This window comes from Pelodiscus sinensis, chromosome 21, assembly GCF_052426305.1.
Source record: "Pelodiscus sinensis isolate ZL-2025 chromosome 21, ASM5242630v1, whole genome shotgun sequence".
Taxonomy (NCBI): Eukaryota; Metazoa; Chordata; order Testudines; family Trionychidae; genus Pelodiscus; species Pelodiscus sinensis.
In genome coordinates this window covers 19,021,387-19,046,860 of record NC_143072.1, presented here as the reverse complement: position 1 = coordinate 19,046,860, position 25,474 = coordinate 19,021,387, and the positions used below count along the sequence as shown (strand labels likewise).

The window sequence follows — 25,474 nt, the reverse complement described above, 5'->3', positions numbered from 1 at the left end:
CCAGCAGCCTAGGCAATGTGGGGCCCCCTGAGAGGAAGGCGGGCCACTTCCACAGCCCACTCCTCGGCCATCGCTGGACCCTGGAGAAGTGGTTTTACCTCAGCCGCCTTCATTGCCCTTCTGTGCCAGGGGGACGGTAGCTCCCTGCCCCATGGGCGCGTCCCCGGCTAGGCACCCCCCAGTCAGGAAATCCCAGGGCCCAGCCCCACGGCGGGCAGGGCAAGGGGACTCTCCTCTGCACTTCAGGCAGCCGGCCGCTAGGAAGCCGCCGGGCTGGCCTTTCCCTCCCGCGCTGGCGCTCGAGCCCTGGCCGTTTCCGAGGCGCCCGCCCTCCCCCACTCGCTCCTTCTCCCCAACCGCCCCCGGCCTCCGAGCTGCGCTGGCGGCGTGCGGGGAGCCCAACGGCCAGGCAGCTCCTCGCGCGCGCCCGCCCGCCAACGGCTCCCCGCCCCTCCGGCTGCGGGCGGGCTCGGCGCCCGCCTCTGCCCCGACAGCCCGGGGAGCAGCCGCGGCGGCCGGCAGGCGGGTAAGGAAGGCAGGCGCTGCCCGTCGCGGGGAGGGGGGCTGCCTTTGTGCGCCGAGCCAGCCCGCTCCGCAGGGCAGTGCCAAGGCGGAGCCGGCCGGGCACAGGCCCTCTCCGGGCTGGGCTGTGCCCGCCGCCGCGAGCGGCTTTTCTTAGGGGGGGGGGGTGATTTTCCAGGCTGTCCCCGCCTGGCCAGGGCGGGATGGGAAGGGGGCGGGGGGAGGTTAGGGTGAGGGGCGCGGCTGGGGTGGGGGGGACTTTTCAGGCGCGGGGGCACCTTTCCCTTCCTGCGGATCATGGGCTCCGTCTCTGGCACCGCCCCCCCTTAGCTGGCTCCATGCGGGAGCGTCCCCCCCCCGCCCGTTGGATCCCGCTGGGGCAGGGTTCGCTGGGACCCCCGCTTGCAGGGGCGCCCCCCGGGAAGCTTCGCCCTTCTGTCTGCCAGCAGGCGGCTGCCCCCTCCCCCCAACCTCTCCACGCCTTCTCTGGAGCCTGACTCAAGGTTAGCCCGGCTTTATTTACAGGTTGTTCTGAAGCGGCGTTTCTCCGTGTCATTGTGTTGGAAATAGATACAGTTATCACAGACCACCACCAAAAAAAAAAAGAAAAAAGTTGCATGAGTGGCAGTCAAGTCCGAAAACCTGGCTTTGGTGTTTTGGCTATGGAGGCAGTCTAGTTTTAGAACTCGGGCTGTTGGTTTTCATTGGTGACAGCAGAGGAATGAGACATGTTTTAAGGAGGGGAAGAAGTTGCCGTGTTGTTCATTGTTGCTGTGTCTTCGAGGCTTACTCCTGCCCATTTAAGATCAACTGATCAAGTAACCTGTGCGTTTTCTATCACCTTGGACTAGTGCGTTGCTAATGGTTGCTAAAAGTTGCCTTTTAGTAAATACAGACGTTCAGTCATGTGGCAAATGGACTTATTCATATTTTCCACATCTGAAGAGGTGGGTTTTGCCCATGAAAGCTCATGATACTCTATGGCTACGTCTACACTGGCCCCTTTTCCGGAAGGGGCATGTTAATTTCAGAGATCGTAATAGGGAAATCCGCGGGGGATTTAAATATCCCCCGCGGCATTTAAATAAAAATGTCCGCCGCTTTTTTCCGGCTTTTAGAAAAGCCGGAAAAGAGCGTCTACACTGGCCCCGATCCTCCGGAAAAAGCGCCCTTTTCTGGAGGATCTTATTCCTACTTCAAAGTAGGCTTTCAAAGTAGGAATAAGATCCTCCGGAAAAGGGCGCTTTTTCCAGAGGATCGGGGCCAGTGTAGACGCTCTTTTCCGGCTTTTCTAAAAGCCGGAAAAAAGCGGCGGACATTTTTATTTAAATGCCGCGGGGGATATTTAAATCCCCCGCGGATTTCCCTATTACGATCTCTGAAATTAACATGCCCCTTCCGGAAAAGGAGCCAATGTAGACGAGCCCTATATGTTTGTTTGTCTCTTCTAAGGTGCCACAGGACCACTGGTTGTTTTATTCAATGTTTTGTTTGCTTTCCAGTTGTACTCTTATGGCCCAAATAGTTTCTAATTGCCTGAATCACCTTAAGCCAATCAGAATGCTGTATTTGTTACTGTACTGCTGTTGCACATTTGTTTGTCCTGACAAAGTAACACACCATGAAACCATATGTTAGGCTATAAATAAAGTAATTGCTGTAGGATAAATGTGTGCCACCCTTACAATATATATGGTCAAATTGCTGTCAAAAGCTTCTGATGAAATACTGTCTTTGCCATGGTGTTGAGTAAGTGATATGAAACCATTATCCTGCAACATAATTGCATGGATGGTCCTATCTCAATGAAATTGTTTTCATTCAATCAGGTCACCATATGGTTGACCTATATATCTGGATTAAAAACCAAAATTTCAGCAACAAAAATGTGATGTATTCAGGGAAAAATACAGTGAAAGTCTTGTAGTAGGTAAATGAAGATAGATTTTTAGTTCCAGTTTGCTTGAGCTAAATTTGCATTTTGTATATTGCAATATACTGAAATTGTTTGGGACTTTGATAATAGTTTCCCCCGCATCTTTAATGTCTATGTTAATTCATCTATCCTTTTACTGCCTGCATGGGATTGTTATTCTATAGTATCTTACTTAGTGGCTTCTAGATTTGTTTTCAGAGCCTTTTATTTGAATGGTTAAACTGAGGCTGGTGACTTCACATGACTAAGGCAAGAAGAATAGGATCTTAGATTCCATTATGGGTATAATTTGTAATATGCACCTATGGGAAAGAATTATTTTTGACAGGCTCTGATCTACAGGAATCTTTTCTCTCAGGTGACCAAAATTTACCTTTCTTTATGTATGTAAAAAGTGCTGATGGTGTACCTAGTACCATACAAAACTCAATAGTTCTTACCTGGAAGAAGATAACAGTCTAACCAAGATAATCAGAATAGAGAGGGTGAACTCAGAAGCTCAGAAGGGCTTAACAATGGCTAGGATGTTTATATCCTGCAGTGGTCTACAGTAAGCTGTGGTGTTTGGGACTGGTACACTAATTATTCTTGGCAGTTGGCACTCACTGCATTGCTGTTTATTTCAAGCTGTTAGTGCCCCCTACATGTTTGCATTCATTTATTTTTGCATGGTATACAACAATAGAAAAAAACAGCACTGTAGCACTGGTGAAAATAAATGCTTCTGTGATAATAACTAGACTTCAGGCATGACCTGTGTCTCTTCCTTTGTGTTTGGGCAGAACTTGACACAATGGGACCCTGATCCTGATTAGGGCCTTCTATTGATGCTCAATTGCTGCTGCTGCTGCTTCTTCTCAGCTCCTCCAGGATTTGCAATTGCAAAGCTTATACCACCTTTCTACCCCATTCCTCTCTCGTAAATTTGTTCTTTCTGGTGGAGGCACTGTGCATAATGCATATAGCTATACTAGAAGATTTACCCAGTGTTGCTTGGGTCCTTAACTCAATTAATTTTTGTTTTTCTTCATTTAAATCATTGATCTGGGGGTGGAGCTGGGGATGAGGAGTTCAGTATGCAGGCTGCCCCAGGGAGAGAGGAGTACCACAGCAGCTTGGGGCCAGCTGAGAATTGCCTCTCCATGGCTGCTGCTGCTCAAGTGGGCACAGGAAGGTGAGGAGGGCATGCCTCTTGGCAGGGGCAGGTCCAAGTTAAGGATGTTAAATTGTGGTTATCTGGCTAATCAATTTGTATCCACTACACAATTAGTTGATGAGGGGCCTCTCTGCAGAGCCTAAGTGGGGGTAGCTTCCGGAGCTGGCGCAAGCCAGGACTAAGCAGTCCTGGCTTGCGCCAGCACCAGAAACTATTCACACTGTGGCTCTGTATTTTAAATGTAGTAAGAGCTGGGATCTTACAACATTTAAAATGCAGAGGTGTAGCATTCTAGACCAGCGCGAGTTGGGACTACTTGGTTCCAGCTCTCACAGAGTCCCGGCAGCCAGGGGCGACTGCTAGAGCAGCCCCTGTGCGCGGCCAGCCCCGACCATCGTGAACAGGAGCTGCTTGGCAGCGGCAGCCCCTGTCTGTGCGGGAGGCCCAGCTTCCCACTGGAACCCCTGTGGACAGGGGCTGCTGCCAGAGAAGCCTCTGCCTACGGCAAGTCTCAGCCTGCTGCTTTGCAGCAACCTCCTGCATCCTCACCTGCTGCCTCTAATAGAGGTGGGGGGCAGGTGGCACCATGAAGACAGTGCTGGAGGGGAACCATCTTTTAAGCTGGCTACCCTCAGCACCAGCTCCTTTTTCCCCCATCCTTGCTGCCTCTCAAACAGAGGCTCAAAGGAGGGGCGGAAAGTGAGCAGTCGAGTACTCTAGTGGACTGCTTGATAAACGTATTCTTATTGGGTAGTTGAGTACAGTAGTTGACTACTTGCTAACATCCCTAATCCAGGTTCCTCCACCCCCTGCACTCCGCAGCCAGAGTGAGGAATGCAGCAAACAGTGCACCTTCCCCTCTCTCCCTGATAAAGGGGAACAGCCAGCAATGTTCCTGTATGAATGGGGGAAGTTTCATCCCCCTCAAAAGGGCATCAGGGGTGGGGTTACAGCAGTCCTGGATGGTGCAGTGGGGCAAGGCCAGCTCTAGGCACCAGCAAATCAAGCATGTGCTTGAAGCGGCACATTTCCAGGGGTGGCATTTCCAGGTAAGCAGCCTCCCCTGGCAATGCCTGGCCCCGCCCCGCTGATTTTAAAGGGCTGCGGAAGACGCCACTACCTGCTGTGCAACGCTGGCACTATGCATGCCTGGAGCCTGCTGGCCGCCCTCTGCCTCCTGCTGCTGCCCGGCTCCGCCGCCTACTTTGGGTCAGCCCTGCCTGCAGAGGGCTGGGGTGGGTTTGCGGGGGGATGGCCCCGATGCAGGAAGCGCAGTCTCCCCTCCGGTCAGGGCCATGGCAGCTGCTATAGCATTATGCATTCTTTTAATATTACCAGGATTAGTGGCTTCTGGTGAGTGCAATTTCTCAAAACTGAAATTACTAAAAAAATATTTGAGGTCCACCATGACTCAAAATCGTTTGTCAGGCCTCGCATTAATTTCAATTGAAAGTACCATTGCAGAAAATTTAGATTTTACTGAATTATTAAAAGGCTACGCAAGTATAAAAACCAGAAACATTCAGTTAATATAAATTCTTTTAATTTATGAGAAACTGCGCGTACTGGATGACACTAACATTTTTCATTACAGTGTATAGTTGAACCCAAATTGTTTGTAATTGTGATTTTGTTAAAATTAAATGAGTACACTAGTAGGAAATTGTTTTATTTCACTAACTACAAATTTTCTGTTTTCATTTAAATTTTTTTTAAACAGTCAAAACAAAACAAAACAAAAAAAATATTGCAAAGTGCAAACATGTAAAAGTCAACAAAAAAAGAGGGGGAGGCAGCCAAACATTTTTTTGCTTGGGGCGGCAAAAAACCTAGAGCCGGCCCTGGCGTGGGTGTACATCCCCAGCTAGCCCCTTTCATCTGCCTAGTGATTCTGTCTCTTTTCTGTATTGTTTTTTGAGAAGCAATCTCATTCCAGGCACATCCAGTTTTTCTGGCACAACCAAACCCTTACTTTCCTTAATGCTATGATAAGAGGAAGCTATAAAGTGAATTTGGTAGTCCTAGCTCTTACCATGTTGGAGGAGAGAGACAGAGACAACGAAAGACACAGACTCTCTCAAATATATAGTAGATACAGTTAGCTTGGCTATACTTATTGGGCCAGCTCCCATAGCCTCCACTACCAGCCTCCAGTAGGGGGTGTGGGTATTGCTTGCTCAAACAACTGTAGTGATGGAATACCGTATAAATGTAGACTAGAAGGCAGAAGATGTTCTGACAGTCAACCACACTCTTGTATCCTGTTACAGCTGGCTCCTTCTCCTTTGAAAAGTGTGAAAGGAAGGGTATTGAGGCCTACCCAGAATATGTCAAATGAGCACCAGTTTAGTTGTAAGTGTAAAGGAAAGGCAGCGTTGTGAGATATAGGAGATAAAAATAAAAACAAAATTTGATTGGATGACCAACAATAACCCCGCTTTTAGGGAAGTAAGTAACTCAGACAGCAGTTTGCAACAAAGGGCTGATTACCCCAAATGGAGCAGATGAAAGTTTTTGTAAGGGCAGAATGAGACAACAAAAATCTAACGTAAGCAATTGTCAGGCGAGTAGAGTACCACCAAAATACCGAAACAGGGTATATAAAGTTGGCTGAAACAGATCAAGAGCGGACGGGTTGCGAATCCAAAAAGCTAGGTCTGATCAACCAAAGCTCCCTCTCCGGCGCTGAATCTCGCTGCCGCACATAAGCTCTGAAAGGGGAACAAATAAGCTCTGAAAGGGGAACAACACCGGTCGTAAGTTGCAACGAAAAATCCAAAGAAAGGAAAAACATAAAGAAAAGATTATCTCCTGAATCTAAGCAATGCTTCTATCTTTCTTAACGTGAGTATTATATATTTGTTTTGTTTAAAGGTAAATCAGGAGGGTATATCTGTAGGAGAAGTTATTATTTCTTGTTTTTTTTAACTGTTGTTCTACTTTTTCTTTGTATATTCTATTGTCTTAAAAGAATCAAAAATAGTGAATTGATTTAAATGTAAAATTAATTACAAAGTAAATAGAAAAAATAAAAAATCTTTGTTTGACCCTAAAAAGAAGTATTCCTCTGTCTGTGGTTTCAAATCCTTTAAAGAACCAAACCCGGTTACCGAAAAAAAGGAGCATGTGAGGTATCAGGGTCTGGAGTCTAAGTCATTACAGGAATCGTTGCTTTTAATTGCCTCCAGTTTGGTCTCTTTGTGCCTCTTACTACATGGGAGCTCTGTCTGCTGATCAGAGAATATTATATGCTCATCTTTAATCTGAATGGAACGTTCTAGCAGATGTGAGAAATTAAAAGTGATCACCTCCAATGCTAGGAAATGGGAATGATGCACTTCTCAATAACAGTCATTGAGAGTGCTGTCCTCCCCTGCTTTCCCAAGTTTGTAGGGTGCAAATATTTGGAGATTAGGACAATTCTGTAATTGTAGGCAGAACTGGTAATAAGGATGCTTGACATTTCCCAGTACCATACCTTAATTTCAGTTCCTTATAGCTTTTCCAAAATACGACTGTTTGGGTTAAAATTCTTACAATGCTGGGTGGCTGCCTGTGGCTCATTTGTGAGAAAATTTTAGCCACAACTGTACAGGCAGGCCCCGGGTTATGCGGGGCAAGAAAAGCTGCTCCGCCTCTTGCTGGTCTTCTGCGGGGGGGCAGCAGACCAGGGAGACGTGGAGCAAAGCCGCGGAGGACGCGGGCGGCGGGACTGCGGTGTGTCTCGGTCCCGCCGCCCGCGTCTCCCTGGTCTGCTGGGGGCGGGGAGGGGAGACGCAGCTAGTGCGCCCTCCCCAGCAGACCAGGCTTTTCTCGTGGACGCCTGGGGCAGAGCAGCTGGGGCGCTGCCGGTTGGTCCCGCAGCACCGCTCCTCGGCGCTACTAGACCAACCCGGCAGCACCCCAGCTGCTCTGCCCCAGGCGTCCTGATTCAGCTGCTGCTGGTCAGTTTCAGCAGTGGCTAAATCAGGACGCCTGGGGCAGAGCAGCTGGGGTGCTGCTGGGTTGGTCCAGTAGCGCCGAGGAGCGGCGCTACTGGACCAACCCAGCAGCATCCCAGCTGCTCTGCCGCAGGCGTCCCCAAGTCAGCCGCTGCTGAAACTGACCAGCGGCTGACTACAGGAAGCCGGAGGCAGAGTTGCTCTGCCCCGGGCTTCCTGGAATCAGCCGCTGATCAGTTTCAGCAGCAGCTGACTTGGGGACACCTGGGGTAGAGCAGCTGGGGTGCTGCCGGGTTGGTCCCCGCAGTGCCGATGTGCGGCGCTGCGGGGACCTACCCGGCAGCGCCCCAGCTGCTCTGTCCCAGGGGTCCGGATTCAGCTGCTGTTGAAACTGATCAGTGGCTGATTCCAGGAAGCCCGGGGCACAGAAACTCTGCCTCCGGCTTCCTGTAGTCAGCCGCTGGTCAGTTTCAGCAGCTGCTGAATTTGGACGCCAATTCCGACTTACATACAAATTCAACTTAAGAACAAACCTACAGTCCCTATCTTGTACGTAACCCGGGGACTGCCTGTATAGCTAAGGGAAAATATGTGGGTTATTCCATGTTAAAAAACCTTGGGAGATCTTTTCTTTGACCAGTTTTAGCATTTGGATACTTTGGAGAAGCAGCTTTAAATTTGGACTAGGGAGGTGGCTTTTGTATCATGGATGTGCCTTTTGCCTTTTTCATGACAATCCACTGACCAAATTTGGCCAAGCTCTCACACAGAGACTTCTTTGATGTTAGCAGCTAAAATCTCAGAAAATTCCATCTTCACTGAACATGCTGGAGCATCTTGCAGCATTTGGGAATGACTGAACTGCGTACACACCATTTCCAGAGTGAATCAGAGTAGGCTCCAACTAAGGCCTACTTTCCTTGTAATAGTTGGCTGCTACCAGCTTCACTAGAACTGGGTGGGGCTGGAGCTGGGAACTGAGATCAAGGAGCCTGTCTCTCCTCTAGGGATGTTAAATTTAGGGATTTCCATCGACTATTCAATTGGTCGATAAGGCCTTTGAACTGTTTTTAACTGCTATATTTAAAAAATGAAAAGACCCGCAGGAAGTAGGCCTGCAGCACCTCAGCTTGCTAAAACATTTACTGGCAATTTGGGAGGGTGGAGGGGGCAAAGGAATGCATGTAGTCTATAGCATTAACCTATAAGCTTTTCCTTATCGGTTAATCGAGTATACTATTACATCCCTAAACCATGTAGGTGCCGAAATGATGCAATATTATGGCTTTTGCTTTCCTTAAAAATTTAGTAATTTCACACACGAGAACCTATGTTAAAAGAACATGATTAAGGTTCCAAAGCCAAGACTCAAAACTTAGGAAGTGCCAGAATTAAGTTACCTGTGTAACCTTAATTTGGAACCTTTGTGCATATACATTATGATATAGTATTTAATTACATGATCACAAACTATTTTGTTCACAGTCTCGCAACACAGTTGCATGTGGAATACTTACTGCAAAAAGGTAAATTTCTGCAATATATAGCTCTGCCTTATACAGTTTGCAATCTAAATAGGCAAGACAGACGATAAGAGGGACTTACCCAATTATTGTCACAAAATGAGTGGGTGGCAGAATACAGAGCTGATTCCCAATCCATTGCCCTAATTACTGGGCAACACTGCTTTCTTGTATATAAGTATGGTTGCTGTAGTAGGACAGGTTAAACCATTTGCTTCTGTTTTGAGTGAGTGAAGTGCTGTGCATTTTGCATGACTCTCCCTCTTGTGTTGACTTCCTATGTCAGCTGCACAGGGTGTTAAATATGAGTGGGGCCAGCTTGTTGTGGAATGTAATTATTTTGTTATGCGAGGTATCAAGGTTACTAGGCTAGCTGTACCTCTGTTCTCTTCCTGGTATCTCTGAGCACACCTTCTGTGGTCTTGTGTTTTGTGCTTTTACTTATCTCAGGGTGGGGTAGGGATGTTTATCATGTAATGGCTAACCATTACCCAGGAGCAGTCCCCCTCCTGTGGCCTGAAAAGCAGAGGGCTGCTGCAGGCCCGTCTGCCCTGTGTGCCGGGAGCTGGCAGCCCACCCTGTGCGGCTTGGGCCAAAGATTTTGAAATGTGCTGGGATGGAGACTTGAATTGTGTGTCTTGAGGCTGGAAACATGTGCCATGCAGATTCTGTGTGGAACCACGGCTTTAGTGGTCTCTCCTGATGTGTCTATAGTAGAAAATGTTTAAGTTGTTGACACTTATTTTGGACATCTGCCACTCTTACAGTTTCCCACCTGGAAGATCCTCAGAATCAGGGCTGCCATGCACCACCCTGGGAGCAGCTTGGAGAACAGATTGTGAAACTGTCATAGCTCCTCCCCTGCTGTCCCTTTGCTATGGGAGGGAGGAAGTCATTTCATCCCTTTTCATGGAACAGTTTGCCCCTTGCTGTGTGCCCAGGCAGCTCCTTTGGCCAGTGAGTGGGAGAGGAGCCTGAGCCAGGCTCCTTCCTCTCACTGCCCAGTGGGAACATCAGGCAAGTAATCTCTGTTCTGCTTCTGTCCACTCACCCATGTGGCCGGAGTCACAGCTTCAGTAGACCTGACTCTGCCTGGCTGAATAGGGGCTGCGGCACTCTATTCTGTAGAGATTGAGGGGTTTCCAGTTTCATAAGGTTGTGCTGTTAGGTTAACCGTAAGGCCACATTTACAGTACCACCTGGATTGAGGCTCTGAGATTGATACACCGGCGGTTAATTTAGCGTAGGGTTGGGGAACTTTTTTTTGGAATGGGACCAGTGACCCACAGAAAAATCAGTCGGGAGCTATACACAAGTGAAAAGCAAAAAACAAACAAGCCAGCCCTCCCTAATGGGGCCCCCGATTGAGAAGAAGAAAGATAATCCCTACATTCTCCTTGCATACCAGAGCCTAGTGGGGCCAGGATAGTAATTTTGTGTGTGCTCCAGCTCTGTGGTGGGGCAGTGAGGGGGCTAGAGTGCCAGCGTGGTCTCCCCAATGCTGGAGGGGAACCCCAAGTTTTGAGAGCCAGATCCAGGCAAGCTGAGCTGCATCTGGCCCCAGAGCCGTAGGTTCTCAACCCCTGATTTAGCTGGCCTAGTTAAGACTAGGGATGCTTATCGGTAATAGTTAACCATTACTCTGAAGCAGCCCTCCAGCCCATGTGGGCTGGGAGTTGGCAGCATCACATTGGGGAGGAGAGTATTGCTGGCTCCCAGACTGCATGGCTTCACAGGCTGGAAGTTGACAGGCTTGTGCTTGGCGGAAGTGGCAGGGGGAGCTGGCAGCCTTCCCCTTCCCACTGCTGCTTCTGCCCCGGTGAGCCTGTGTGGATTGGGAGCTGGCAGCCCCCTGCTCCCTCCTTACCTTCTCATGTGAGGCTGCTGACTTAGCAGCCCTGTGGGGCTGAAGCAGCCAGGCTGTGCTTCCATTTAATCAGTTTAATTAACTAACCAGCTTTTAACTGGTTAACTATTTAAACAGGATTTTACATCCCTAGTTAAGACCTGCCAAATCAACTGCAGATTGTTCTTCCATTGCCCCTGTTACTCTACCCTGGATGAGAAAGGTAAGGAAAGTTGATGGGAAAGTTTCTCCCGTCAACTCCTCATGGAGTAGAGCTAGGTACACTTACGTAGCTTAAGTAGACTTTCTGATGTAGTACAGATGTAGCCTCAGGCTGTATCTACATTGTGAGCTTGGAATATGATTTGTGGCTTATGCAGACATTACTGAGCTAGTTTTCATTGACCAGTAAACTACAAATAGTAGTGTAGCTGCAGCATGGGTTAGCTATGTTGAGTCTGTACCCACCAGGTTCAGGTGGGTTTATACTTAGGGTATCTAAATTGTGTTGCCATAGTTCACGCTGTCATGGCCACACTTTTTTTTTTATGAGCGCTAGCGTGAGTACACCTACAGGAGCTGGGAATCATATTCCTAGCTCATAGGGATATTATTTAAATGTGTTCGGTCCTGATCGAATGGCTGTTGAGCAAGATCAAGCTTGTAGTAAGCACTCCAGTAATTTTTCCAGTCTTGCACCAACTCTGTGCCTGCCATATCCTAGGAGCTCAGCATAAGCACTGCCTAAGGAGTGGCTGCAGAACTGAGGCCTTAGTATCAAGAAATAAAGCTTTTAACACGTAACCCTTCATGTGTAAGGGGCATATTTTCAATGGGCATACAGTTGTGTGGATAGAATTATTTTTTTGGTGGTTTCTCAGGCTGCCGTGAAATCTTTATGTTGTGAACACACCAATGAAATCTTAGTCAAGAAAATCACAGAGTTTAGCTTAAAAAATGTGACAGATGCTTTGCATGCCAAAGTTTCTGTGCTTAACCCTGGAGTGCTGGAACTATTTCCATTTAGAAATGTCTTGGACCTGATGTAGAACAACATAATTAAAAGATTTTTTGAAGATGAAATAAACATTGCAGTGATGTTGATCTTCATTTTCCCCCTAAACTGACCTCATTTATATTTTTGGCTCTCAGCAAAAATTTTTGCCAGCAGATTAGACAGTTGATAAACTTCCTCTGAGAAAAGTTAGAGAACAAGCATTTTCTTTAAAAATGTCCACTGCAAAGCAGTATTTTTATGTACAGTCATTTACCAGTTGGGTGCATGTTTTGCATGGCTAATTTAAAAAAAAAAACTTATTTTTTAAAAGTATGCAAAATTACAAATCCTTCTTACAATGAAAATGCAGCATTCTGCTGTTACTAAGAATAAGTTTAGATGGACCAACTGTTAAGTATGACTTTGATAAAATAAGGATTAGGGAGCTCCTTCATTTCCCAGGTAAACTGAGAGAGTACAATGCTCAAAACAGTCTGGATTTGAGACTGGGATGTGCTGAGCATCCTCCGGGATGTTCAATGCCCATGAATGTTAGAGAATTGAGGATGGTCAGCACTGCTGAGGATCAGACCACAAATAACTGTTTTCTTCCCTGCTTACAGATCTGTTCCCATTGTTTTGCTAGTTTAACAAAATAGGATATGACTGTTTTGAAAAGATAGCTGTGGCTATTCACTGTCCCTCCCACTGAAAGTAATGCTTTTTATTTACTGTCAGAAGAAGGCAAAGCAGTAAAGGAATGTGCATTTGCTAGCTCTTTATAAAATCCACTGTGAAAGTGGAAACAAGGTGCAGCTCCACCTGTGGTTGACTTTATCTAGCTACATTGTTAAAAAATTATCATATCTTTATCTCCCTTGGGGATTTGACAGTGGTGATGTATTGTGCATTTGCTATCTTGTGGTAAAAATGCACCTTTTTCAGCCATGACAACAAAGGTTAGTTTCTCAGTGGAGTATATGTTAATTTCTTTAAATAGCCCATGTGACGAAATAGAACCTGCAAATGGCTCCTGACTCCTTACTGATTCCTCTCTTATGTGAATTATCTAGGTGCTATTGTGGCCTGCATCACCATAGTATTTGAGTGCCCTAGCACCATAGTATTTGAGTGAGCTTCTCACGAGTCACTGCAGTGAAAGTGGCAGTGCCCTGAAGGTGTTAGATGCCTTATAGATCGTAAAATGGATCAGTTCTCAAGTAGGCCAATTTATATTGAATTAAGAGTAAAATCTGTGGCCCATGACCTAAATGGAAGGCACTGCTGCTTAAATCCCCTGCAGTGTTTATATGAACCATACCTCCTGGTGCCAGTAAGTGAATTTTTCTCTTGACTCTTGTGTGAGTAAGGTAAAGCCAGCATTACTGCTGTATCAGTCCTTTCACTGAACAGCTTGCGTGTTTTGTTTGAAGCCTCAATACAGTTTTGGAGGTTTTTAAAAGAATTCTATTGTTCCTTGTATGGCATAAGGCCCGCATTTGATGCCTGAATATTTTGCTTGTTTCTCTCTGCTCAGGAAGATTATACAAGGCATGGCTATCCTTACCAGTGGTAGTGCTCTACCCAGCCCAGCATTGGCAGCCCCTCCTACCCATAGAAGGAGCGGCTACTCTGCAGGAAGGAGCTGAAGCTGTGGGGAGGGTAAGGGTTGTCAGCTTAATTGAACTGACTGGATGTCATTTGCTGAAATGGTGTTATGTCTGTCTGGTCCAGGAGAGTTGGCAGTCCTGGAACAGGGCAAAGAGGGAGGCTTACCTGAAAGCCTTCGGTGCAGGTGAGTGGCGTGAGCACGGGCTGGAGGAGCAATGGGTGGACATGCTACTGGCCAGAGAGAAGCAGTGCTCTCCAGTCTCCTGCTGAGTGCTCTTGTGGAGTCCTTCAGCCAGCACTCACACTTCTCCCTGCCATCTGGTGAGCTGGGGCTGGGCGCAGAGCCCCTGGGGTGGTGGTGGTGGCAAGTAGATGGGGTTGGGAGCTGTTGGAGCCCTAGTACTGAGCCAATGTGGAGGGGCGTTCCTAGGCATACACAGTCCAGGTCACCACAAAAAATTTGTGGTGGCAAGTAGCAGTGTAAATGGCTTGTTGTTGGCAGGAGCACTCCTATTGACAATGAGAACCCCTCTTGTACGGGGTGGAAGTATTTTGTCAGCAAAAGTACCAACAAACAGCGTTTACCCTGCCCAGCTTAGCAACATGTCCACGTTGCTAAAAGCTGTGTAGTGTAGACAAAGTGTCTGTTTTAGGTGTAGACCAGGCATAGGTCTTCTCCTACAGTAAATCCTTTTATCTACAAATCACAAAACTTCCCCTGGAGTTTCACAAAGGAATGCCCCCTCAGTAAACAAGACCCCAAATTACAGGAGCATACTGCATGACTGTGAAATGGTTTCTCTGCCTCTCTGGGCAATGAGAAGGAGGCATGCTGTCATCTGTGGGATGCCTTTTTCTACATGGAGTCCTGATGCATGGGGAAGGGGAAAGGGAGGGCAGGTGCTTCACCTTTTTACCTTTCTCCTCTTCCCCACACAAGTGCCTGGAGGCAGCCCAAGTGTTTCAGATGGCCTTTGCCTTGCGGATGGTTGCTTCCAATCTGCCAGCAATAAAGAGGCAGAAGCTTAATGTTAGGTTTATAGGAATTTATCAAACACACACAGCTGTAAATGAGAGATAGGAATAATCTCAAGGAAGCTAGAGATTTCTCCATGGGCTTTGTCTTCACTAGGATTCAGGGAGGACTGATTTAAATCAAGGTGATTTCAGTCACCAAAATATATCATTGATTTAAATAAAGTTACCAAAAAAGTTGACTGACTGTGCTTAGAGTACACTTAATTTTAGAGTAAGCCCCATTCAACTCACTGACTTGTTTGTTTGGAAAAACAAGTATAGAATGGGATTTTCTTAGAAAAGCTGAGTTATGTGGAAGTAAAATAGGAAATAGACTTATGGCATCACCATTATGGTCTGTGGCCATAATATTCCAAAATAAGGGGGGGCATATATTATGTAATATAAAATAAGAAATTGACACTCAGTGACAACTGACAACTCAGATTTCTCTTACTTCACCTTTCAGTATTGTATACTTGAGTGACAGATTCTAAACCTAGTTAACTAATTAAACAAGCCATAAGGATTAGCTAAGATAAACTTTCTTTTCTAGCAACATCCAACACAGCAAACAACTTGGGAATTTACTTGTGAAATCACATGTATACTAAAAGGCATAGAGAGAATATTGAAGAATGATGCACTGCAAAGTGAATTATTTAAGTTACTAACCATTTGATCCACTCAGCCATATCCACATAATTTTCTCCCAATAAGCAGTTTTCCTTATCTTTCATCCTTGCAACTAGATCCTGTATAATCTTTTTGCCATTGCTTGCACTTGATACATTTTCCTTTTTTACCCAGGGAACAAATTCAAAATATTTCCAGATAGGCCTAGAGATGTGAATGAATAGTCGAGTAGATGATTAACTGATAAGCATCCTCACCCCTTGCAAGAGCTGATTCTGGCTCTTAAAAAGCTGGTTTCCCTCAGCACTGGCTCTGCGGTGCTGTTTAACCCCCCCTCCCCACACACACACCTCGTTGCTTCCTCTATCAGAGGCAGCAGCGCAGGGGAGGGAGCAAGGGAGGCTGTTGTGAGCCAGATTCTGCTCACAGCAGGCTCTGGCTTGCTGCTGGAAGAGGTTGCTTCGTGGCGGCAGCAGCCCCTGTTCACGGTGGGTCTGAACTCCCTGTGGACAGGGACTGTTACTGGAGCAGCCTCTGTCTGCAGTGGCCTGAGTTGGCTGCAGACAAAGGCTGCTCTGGCAGCAGCCCCTGTCCCCAGTGAGTCCAAGCTCCTCATGGACAGGGTTTGCTGCTGGAGCTGCCTCTGTCCACGGTGGCCCAGGCTGACTGAGGACAGAGGCTGCTCTGTCAGCAGCTCTGTCCGTGGTGGGTGGGGGGGTCCGAGTTCCCTGTGGACAGAGGTTGGGAGCTCGGACTGCCACGCAAACAGAGGCTGCTGCCATCTGGCGCTGCTGCCTTTATCAGAGGCAGCAGCACGGAGTGGCAGGCAGCCTGTCCGTGAGGGGTGTTGGGTTTTAAATTGGCTCCCTCTCAGACTGGCTCTCACCTGGTACCATGCACTGCTGCCTCTGATACAGTGGCAGCAGCGCAAGGTGGCAGGGGGCTCCCCCCGAGCAGTGTTGTAGCGAGGGAGGAGGGGCTGGGAGGAGCAGTTGGCCCCAGGCGCCATGCTTGGGGGGACACCAGTTTAGTCCCCCTCCACTCTCCCTCTCATCCCTCGGCTTCCCTGCTCCTCCTCCACCCGCTGTCGCTGGCTGGAGCCTCTTCTCCACCCCCAGCCCAAGCCTCCTCCATCTCGGGTTAGTGCATGCAGGGGTCCGGCCCCAAATGGGAGGGGACAGGAGAAGATGCAGTACAAGCTCCCCTCCTCTCAGTGTCAGGCTCAGCTGTGCGCCAGGTTCGGGCACAAATTTTGTCTTTGTCCCTGGGCACATCATAACCTCGCTATACCTCTGACCCCGAGTGGGGCCAGATTGCACTGGCTATCAGCCCTGTCCCCAGGGACTATAGAATAGTTAACTAACTGCTAAGAATTAATGTGGTTAGTTGACTATTCTGTTGCCTGTTAACATCCTTAGATAGGCCAGGGGTGAGCAATAAAAAACCAGCAGCCTGCAGGGTTAGTCCCTGGTGGGCCGCCATTGCTGTGTTTACCTGTGCCTCCGCAGGTACTGGAGGATCACAGCTCTAGTTGGCCACAAATCGCTGTCCACAGCCCACGAGAGCTGTGATCCTCCAGTACTTGTGGAGGCACAGGTAAACGTGGAGATGGGGACCTGCCAGGAACTAACCCTGGGGGCTGGATCCATGGGGACCTGCCAGGAACTAACCCTGGGGGCTGGATCCATAGCCTGCAGGCTGGAATTTGCCCACCCCTGAGAGAGGCTCTCTGACACCCAGAAGCCATGACAGCTTTTCTGTGCAAAAGTGTGGGGGGATATAGGAAGCTGTGGGCACGTCTAGACTACATTTTAATTTTGAAAGAGGATATGCAAATTCCCTCCGAATTTGCATATCTTCTTCCGATCGCTTTTTCGAAAGCGGGTCTTTCGAAAGTGAAAGTAGTCTGGACGCGTTTCTTTTGGGGGAAAAAGCCGCTCTTCCTAAAAAAAGGAAGTTTACACGGTTTTCCGAAAGGTTTTTTTTTCCCCGTGGAATTTGCATTTCCTCTTTCGAAATTAAAACGTAGTCTAGATGTACCCCTGTGTGTGTGTGCTGAATGTCTTCCTTTTTTCTTTCTAGTCCACTCTACTGTTCCTGTCTATGCTGCCTCTGTCATTTCCTATGTATTGTTTCTCTGTCTTTAAGACAATGTCTTAACTAACTCCTCTGCTGTGGTTGGCCAAGTTCCACCACCACAGAAGCGCAGAACAAAAACAATCCTTTCCAGCCTGTGTCTTGCTCATATTACTTTTTAGTCTGCTAAGAAACAGAAATTGGAAGCCCAGACTTTCAAGAAGCAAAAGCTAACTAATAGTTAGGCTGAGCAGACCAGAGCCATTAATTTGTTTGTATGAGACTGTAAGTATATGAGTGGCATGTTTGTGATGAAATGTAATTGTTATTTTTAAATAAAAAATAGTTTTTAATTTATGATTTTTAAAAAGCAAAAACATCCAATTTAAATAAAAAATCTGATTTAAAAATTTTTTTTGTTTAAAAAACATCTATTTTATGTGCTCTGCTAGGATTTAAATGTGTCTTGTTAGAATTAGTGGATGGATTCTAAGGCTTTATTATGCAAGAATAAAAGGTATGTCAGTAGGATGTGTTAGCAAAGGTTTTGTCTATATGGTTAAGACTCAGTGGTTCTCAACTCGTTTCAGTCCACGAACCACAAGGCCAATCAAAATAATTTCATGGACCACCTCCTTTTTGAGACATGATAAAAAAGAGCAGACAACGAACATTTTGGTTTGAAATTTATTTCTTACTAACAGATTTTTGGATTCTCTCCTCACTGACAAGCTTTTCAATGTTTGGAGTGGTACTTGATAATGCACAACGAATATCGCTTTCCACTGCAAGCCGATTTCTCTGTTTGGACTTAACGTGCAACAAACATGAAAATCCAATCTCTCACACATAAGTTGATGCAAATGGCAAAAGAAATCTGACTGCATGTGCTGACAGATTTGGGTAACTCCTGGTCACACTGGCCCAAAATTTCTCTATGGTAGACTGCTGGTATACATCTTGAGCCACAAAATCATTTTTCAGATCCAAGAATTCCTCCTGCAGATCCTCTGGAACACTGTTACCATCTGTTGTAAATGGATTCCTGATGAAAGATAATCCATCCCTTGTCCTGTCCACCTCCAGAAAGTATCGTTGGAATTCAGCTCGTAGCTTCCGTAAATGATTTTGACTCTTACGATCCAGAGTTCCAATTTGTCAAGAAAAGCCTTGATGATGCTTTGGTGAGACAACAGATTTGCACCTTTCCCTTGCAGCTGAAGATTCAGTTTGTTCAAGATTCTATAAATATCAACAAGATACGCAAGTTCTAAATTTGACTGCGTCAGCACATTTCGGAATTCCTCCTTCCCTTGAGCCTGGGGAAATAAATCCAACTCCTCTCTCAATTGAAAAACTCTGCTGAGTACGTTCCCTGCTGACAACCTCCGTACAGAAGTGTAGAACAGCAACACATCCAAGTCAGAACCCATGTTCAGGCAAAATCTTTTCAACAGCTTGGGTGTTCAGAGCCGATGATTTGATGTGATTCACCACTTTCACCAACCCTTTGAAAACAGCGTTCAGTTGATCAGGCAATGTTTTTGACGCCAAAGCTTCCCTATGAATGAAGCAATGAATTCCGGTTACCATTGTAGTGCGCTGTTTCACCAGCATTTGGAAGCCCGATCTTGAGCCCAGCATGGCAGGTATGCTATCAGTGGTGACACCCACAAGATTTACCCAATCCAGACCAAGTACTTCAAAGAAATTGATAACAATTTCCATCACATTCTGAGCTTTTGTGGTGGTATCAAGAGTCTTACAAAAAAGAAACTGGTCTTTGAAGTCTCCCTCGACCATGCATCGTGTGAACGCCAATAGCTGAGAGCACAATGTGACAATGTTCCTGTGGACCACTGAAAATGTCACCATGGACCACCAGTGGTCCATGGACCACTAGTTGAGAACCACAGGGCTAAGTGATACCAGTTTAAATTTAAATCAATTACAGTGATGCAAATTTTGTATGGACCTTGTTAGGATTGTTAAATTGAGTTTAATCAGCTAATTTAATAGTTGATGGAATTTCCATCGATTACTTGATTAGTAAATAAGGGATGAAACTGCAGAGTTCCAGCGGGTTTAGTTCCCGTCCCTGCCTTTTAAATGTATTAAGAACCGCCAGGCTCTTAGTACATTTAAAAGGCAGAAGCGCAGTGCCTGGGACTGAGCACAAGTTGGGAATCAGCTGATTCCTAGCTCTTGCCCGGTCCCCTCATTATGGCTCCCCCGCCCCACCACGGAGATGATGCTGGGGGGAACTGGCTTTTAAGAAGCAACAAGGGGGCAGGGAAGAACTAGTCGAGTCACTACTCGACTATCTAATAAGCATATGCTTACTGGGTAGTCGACTAGTCGCTTACATCCCTAGACCTTTTGATTTCATTGTAGCTCAAACCTGCCCCTAATCAACTTAAACATAAGTAAAGGCCAGTTTATACTGAAAAAGGCCTACAGCAAATTTTCAAAAGTTCCTAAGGTGTAGATTTGCAAAGGCACTTAAGGATGTGGATGGGTTCAGGTTAGGTGCCTAACTCCCAGTGCAATCAATTTGGATATATCTTTGTAAATCTAGCCTGCAGGCACTTAAGAATGTGAGTCACCCAGTGGAAGTCAGTGGGACTGATTCTTAGACTACATGTAAAGTAATGTCAACATAACTACATTGGCCAGGGTGTGCAAAAAACACCCTGATGAGTATAGTTATGCTTATGAACTCCCAGTATAAATGCAACTTGGTTGATGGAAGAGGCCTTCTGTTGGCATAGCTAACCTAGTTGGGTAAGAACACAATTTTTCCCCATTGGAAAACCCTCTTCCATTGGTGTAGGGGCTGTGTCTTCCTTTCGGGGCTATGCCAACAAAATACACTTTTGTTTTGTAATAAGTATGTCCACACATGGAGTTATACAGACACTGCTGTTGTGCTTTCAATTCACATGCTGCTTGGATAACTTGAGATAGAATGGGACGGACCTGGTGACATAGAAGATCCCTTCCAGTGCTGTGTCCTGTGTTTCCATGTAAACCCTTGCTCCCATGTATTTTCCCATATTTGAGGCTGCTTCATCATCAAACCATTGGCCTTAAGAAAAATAATTCTCTCACCATCTCCTCTGGCAATCAGTATAGGTAAATATTACATTTTACACCCCTCTCTTTTTCAACATTTCACAAGGATTTAGATGGAGATTTTTGGAATACTTTCTTGTATTCTGTTTAGAGTCTTATGAGTCATCTTGTGCTCATCACTGCTGTATTTAATGGTGTGGAGGTCTGAGGTTAGGCTCCTACGTCCAGATTTAGGCATCTAAAGAATGACCTCATTGTCAGTGGTTTTGACAACACATAGGTCTCGCTGGCCATGTGGGATGTCTACATCTGGATTTAGAAGCTTGATTCAGGCCCGCAGATGTGGTGATGGGGTCCTTGGTGATTGTGGAGGGTGTTGAATATGCAAGCCCTTCAATCTGTCAATTCAGAGCACAGATAGTGTGAGCTTTTTTATTCCTCACTCCTGGTCTGGAGGAAGGGTGAGGGGGGATTTCCATCTCTGTCCTGTTCAATTGTTGGTCTCCTTGCTTAGTCTGCCAGCTATGCTGCATTCAGTTTGGAGACTAGAAACCATCCATTTGTCTTAAGTAGGTGACCAACATCCATCAGAGGGATGACAGTGTTCCGTTGCTACCATTTTAGAGTGCATTTCAAACAGTGACCTCAATAGTGTGTGAAATGGTTCAAATGGTCCAGAAGTTCCCAGAGCTCAGCTGCATTCGGGTGCCCTGAGTAACACTTATCGCATATGGTTCCATTTATGGTAAAATATCCAAATCAGGTTAAGTGCCTTTGGTGTGAAAATATTGAGCGAGGCAAAGACAGATGTAAAGACACTGCAAAGGCAATTGGGGCGGGGGGGCATAGAGCTACGCAAAGAATTTGTGCACTATACTCTCTCCTAAGGGAGAAAGAGAAAATTTAGTCAATAAAATCTGACATTTCTCCATGTCCACAGTTCTGAACACTTCTTTAATAGCTACCGATATCTTTACTGTCTTCAGCCATATGCCTTTGCTGTCTGTTTTTTATCATAAAGATCAGCAGAATAAAGCCTTAAATCCAGAATAAATTAAAGGCATCCTCTCATTAGTAGCAGCATAATGATTCTGATTTCTTTTAAATCTGAGATTGACCATTAGCTCTGTGCATTCTCCTGAGTTCATATCAAGCTGTAACACAACCAATTTCACCAGCTCAGATCTCAGCAAAGTTTAATTTAAATCTAATTAGCTGAGCATGTGGTCAGATTGTCATAGCATGCTCCGATGGTCTTATTGTCAGTGCCTGTGGAATTCTGCAGCAATTTAAGGCTTATGTCTTAGGTAGTTTGACTGTTCAACAGGAGTGTTCACAATTCATTTACACAGTTTGGAACATACTTTGTATTTTGTTGAAATGTTAAGATCAAACCTCCTTTCTCCTGAAAAATGACATCAGTATAAAGGCTTCTCTATATGTACAAAAGTTGTACCTCTTTAATTATTCTGGTACAACCATCCCTAGGGTAGACAGTTATACTGGTATGCAGGAACTTATATTGGTACAGCTATTCCCATAGGGAAGGAGAATAAAGGTATGAAGAATCTTTATACTGATATAACTGTGTTTATGTTATGGATTAAAGTGGTATACCTAGACTTCAGTAAGGCATTTGATACAGTCTCACATGATATTCTTATTGATAAACTAGGCAAATATAACTTAGATAGGGCCACGATAAGGTGGGTGCATAATTGGCTGGATTACCGTAGTCAGAGAGTTGTTGTTAACGGTGCTAAATCCTGCTGGAAAGGGATAACAAGTGGAGTTCCGCAAGGGTCTGTTTTGGGACCCGTACTGTTCAATATCTTCATCAATGATGTAGATATTGGGATAGAGAGTATGCTTATTAAGTTTGCAGATGATACCAAACTGGGTGGGGTTGCAACTTCTTTGGAGGATAGGGACATAATTCAAAATGACCTTAGCAAGTTAGAGAAATGGTCAGAGGTAAACAGGATGAAGTTTAATAAAGAGAAATGCAAAGTGCTCCACTTAGGAAGGAACAATCAGTTCCATACATACAAGATGGGAAGCGACTGTCTAGGAAGGAGCATGGCGGAAAGGGATCTAGGGGTCATAGTGGACCACAAGTTGAATATGAGTCAACAGTATGATGCTGTTGCAAAAAAAGCAAATATGATTCTAGGTTGTATCAACAGGTGTGTTGTAAGCAAAACTCGTGAAGTCATTCTGCCGCTCTACTCTGCACTAGTTAGGCCTCAGCTGGAGTACTGTGTCCAGTTCTGGGCGTCACATTTCAAGAAAGATGTGGAGAAATTGGAAAGGGTACAGAGAAGAGCGACAAGAATGATTAAAGGTTTAGAGAACATGACCTATGAAGCCAGGCTTCAAGAACTGGGCTTGTTTAGTTTGGAAAAAAGAAGATTAAGGGGGGACATGATAGAGGTTTTCAAATATCTAAAAGGGTGTCACAAGGAGGAAGGCGAAAATTTGTTCCTCTTGGTTTCTGAGGACAGGACAAGGAGTAATGGGCTTAAAGTGCAGCAAGGGAGGTTTAGATTGGACATTAGGAAAAAATTCCTAACTGTCAGGGTGGTCAAATATTGGAATAAATTGCCAAGGGAGGTGGTGGAATCTCCCTCTCTGGAGATGTCTATCTAACCTGTTCTTAAATATCTGTCAGGGATGGTGTAGACGGAGCTTGGTCCTGCCTTGAGGGCGGGGGGCTGGACTCGATGACCTCTCGAGGTCCCTTCCAGTCCTATGATTCTATGAATTAAATGAAAAACGTTGTGATTTGATTACCGATAATCAATAATTGAAATATCTTCTGGTACAAAATCTTTCCAGACCAGACCTAAAATATACAACAAAACCTTCGTAATTTGTGCTGATTGTATCAAGGGCTTTTTTCCAAAAGAATTTCAGTATTTGTACTGACAATTGTGTATTAATTTCAGTTTATATAGTTCTCCTGTCATGCAGCACTGAGCATGCCACTTCTTTCTATATATCTTTATACCCCTCCCCATCTTTGTCTTGTCAATATAGGCAGTCCCCTGCCCTGAATACATGTAAGGTGTGTCCTCACTGTGAAGAGAAAGATGTTTTCACATAGAGATAGTAATCCTGATACGAAATTCTAATGAAGACAAAGCACAGATAGCTTTTACCTCAGTGTTGTTAGATGAGGTCAATCCTGTCCACCATCTGGAGCTTATCTATGTGTATCTCTACCGCTGCTGTAGCCAAAATTGACCCGTGTTGCCCTTTGCTTGCAGAAGGAGTGGAAAGTAACTGACCAGGGTCATGTCTGATGTTCATGATCCTGCTGTTCCTGAGGGGTTATGTGTAGAAGCAGCAGCACAATCACCATCCCTGCATATAAGATCTTTCCAGGGGAAAAATAGCTTAAAAGAGCAATTCCTATGTCAATTTAAAAAAACCCTCCTCCTTTTGAGTTGTCTTCATGTGATTTGCTACGTATTTCATGGGAGCCATTAGATGTCTCTGTCACCTCTTCTGACCTGCCAAAAATGTGAACCATTGACCTATAGTTGAAAGGTTCTGTGTCCCCTTATTGATTGTCTCAGTCACTGCCATTCCCCAGTGCAACCCCCCCAAAAACCCAAAACAAAGCATAACAAAAAAAATCCAAACAAACAAAACAAAGCAAAAACCCACAACCCCCCAAACCAGAATAATAAGGGCTTGTCTACACTGCCCCACAGCTCAGATGATGGAGATGTGACTAGCAGTGTGCACCAAAGACCTGTGCGGTAATTCTCCACTGTGGATGCAGCAGGTGTACCCCAAAAAGTTTCTAATTTGCTTTAACGTAGGTCAGTGTTTGTGCACACTGCTTTTTTACACCAGTGTTATCTCAACTGTGAAGCAGTATAGATATGCAGTTCTGGTATCCCCTTTCTCTCCCTTTTTTCATTGGTCAGAAATTCCATCTTGAAATTCCAACTGCTATATTTTTCTGTATGGAATATTTATATAACTGGGAAACAAAAATGACAAAGCACGGTGAAGATATGCTCTCAGCAGTTAGCTCAGCCTTTGTCTTCAGGCATAGTATCTAGAGTCTTTATATTTCAAAGGCTTTCTCTAAGCAAAGTGCATGGTTAAGAATTTTTAATGAAAACTAGATAAAAACGAGTCTGCTCTCGGAAGGCATTGTTCACAGATTTGTATAAAACATTCTCACCAAGTAGAAGGAGAGGATATTTAGATAGCTGAGCACCAGAGATCATCTGACATTCCTCGAAAGTTGGAGGGTGTTATGATAAAGATGACTAGTACAAGTAATAGGGTTTTTTTTTTTGATGGAAGAAGTATATTATGCTTAGTTCTTTAACTCTTAAAGAAGGGTGTTCATCTATGATGAGCACTCTTTAGTGGGTATGGCATTGGGCCTTGAATGCATTCCAGCATTTTACGGGGAGGAGGAGGGAAACGCATTGAAAGCTCTGCTAATTACCTATAAAATTGTGGGGCTGTTGCTTGATTTTGTGCTTGCGCCTGAGGGGACATTAATCCTCTTTGGAAAATCAGCTGCATTTTTTTTTCCAGCAGGTGAACTTTAGAAAATATGCTCTTCAACTGACAGCAAAGGCCTGGCATGGATTTTTTTTCTTTTCTCTTTTTAATCAAAGGTTATATTGATGCATTACAGAAGAGGGATTTAGTGTTTCAACATTTCTCCTTGCAGTAATTCAAGCTGAGCAGTGCTTTGTGGCAAAGCTGGTTGCCATGGTGAGTCTTTGCTTCAGCAGCGTAAACATTTGGATTAAAAGGAGCCTTGTCTCCAATAGTGAACTATTCCATGTTCTTTCCAACCCACAGTCAATTCGCACTACGTATAGGTAGTTATTACTTTCAGTTGGCTTCCATGTTTGACAAAGTTCTTATCTGGGCATCCAAGTATACAGCCTAATTTTCAAAAGGGCCGAACACTTGACAGCTTCTCTTCCATCAGACCTGTTAGAAATTTGCCTGTTTGCTTAGGAGCCTAGATGTGGATTTCACCAAACTTTATGTACCCAATTTTTTTTATTTATTTTTTTAACAAAAATGGTAATCTAAAGGACTTGGATGTCGCCTTTCAACTCCTTTGAAAATCCCAGACCCATTTTAAAAAAATC

The 25,474-nt window shown here is 45.4% G+C and overlaps 1 protein-coding gene across 6 annotated transcripts in view; it reads left to right on the top strand.

The window, feature by feature from the left end:
- Positions 1-225: 225 nt before the first annotated feature.
- CUEDC1 (CUE domain containing 1) overlaps positions 226-25,474 on the top strand; it is a 166,595-nt gene continuing 141,346 nt past the window's right edge. The window contains exon 1 of one of the 6 annotated variants that reach the window (XM_075904801.2): positions 226-526. The gene's annotated coding sequence lies outside the window, so the exon portion shown is untranslated. Of the gene's footprint in view, positions 527-809; positions 1,026-5,322; positions 6,459-25,474 lie in introns of those variants that run through there. The other 5 variants (XM_075904798.2, XM_075904803.2, XM_075904800.2 and 2 more) reach the window with 5 other exon arrangements.